Source organism: Arachis hypogaea, chromosome 17 (assembly GCF_003086295.3).
Source record: "Arachis hypogaea cultivar Tifrunner chromosome 17, arahy.Tifrunner.gnm2.J5K5, whole genome shotgun sequence".
Classification (NCBI taxonomy): domain Eukaryota; kingdom Viridiplantae; phylum Streptophyta; class Magnoliopsida; order Fabales; family Fabaceae; genus Arachis; species Arachis hypogaea.
Window position 1 is genome coordinate 82408391 of NC_092052.1, and position 924 is coordinate 82409314.

General features: G+C 41.2%; 1 non-coding gene across 1 annotated transcript; it reads right to left on the reverse strand.

The window, feature by feature from the left end:
• Positions 1–343: 343 nt before the first annotated feature.
• LOC112767952 (small nucleolar RNA R71) lies at positions 344–451 on the reverse strand. The gene has a single exon (XR_003185391.1). It is a non-coding gene; the product is annotated as a small nucleolar RNA R71 (small nucleolar RNA).
• Positions 452–924: the final 473 nt, after the last annotated feature.

Genomic DNA, 924 nt, shown 5'->3' on the forward strand with positions numbered 1-924 from the left:
ACTTAATTCCAATTTACATGGAAGAAGCATCTCCATTCCTGCCATTGGAGCAAACAACTTTGAGCTGAAACCTCAATTAGTTTCTCTGATGCAGCAGAACTGCAAGTTTCATGGACTTCCATCTGAAGATCCCTTTCAGTTCTTAACTGAATTCTTGCAGATATGTGATACTGTTAAGACTAATGGAGTAGATCCTGAAGTCTACAGGCTCATGCTTTTCCCTTTTGCTGTAAGAGACAGAGCTAGATTATGGTTGGATTCTCAACCCAAAGACAGCCTGAACTCTTGGGATAAGCTGGTCACAGCTTTCTTAGCCAAGTACTTTCCTCCTCAAAAGCTGAGCAAGCTTAGAGCTGATGTTCAAACCTTCAGGCAGAAAGAAGGTGAATCCCTCTATGAAGCTTGGGAAAGATACAAACAATTGACCAAAAAGTGTCCTTCTGACATGCTTTCAGAATGGACCATCCTGGATATATTCTATGATGGTTTATCTGAGCTATCAAAAATGTCACTGGACACTTCTGCAGGTGGATCCATTCACCTAAAGAAAACGCCTGCAGAAGCTCAAGAACTCATTGACATGGTTGCTAATAACCAGTTCATGTACACTTCTGAAAAGGAATCCTGTAAGCAATGGGACGCCTATGAAGAAGGGAGTTCTTGAAGTTGATACTCTGAATGCCATATTGGCTCAGAATAAAATATTGACTCAGCAAGTCAATATGATCTCTCAGAGTCTGAATGGAATGCAAGTTGCATCCAACAGTACTCAAAAGGCTTCTTATGAAGAAGAAGCTTATGATCCTGAGAACCCTGCAATAGTGGTGCACGAAATTGTGATCTCTGGTAATGGCTTCTTAGGCCAGATACTCTGATCTAGTTTTACAGTCTGTCACAACTTCGATACAACTAACCAGCAAGTGC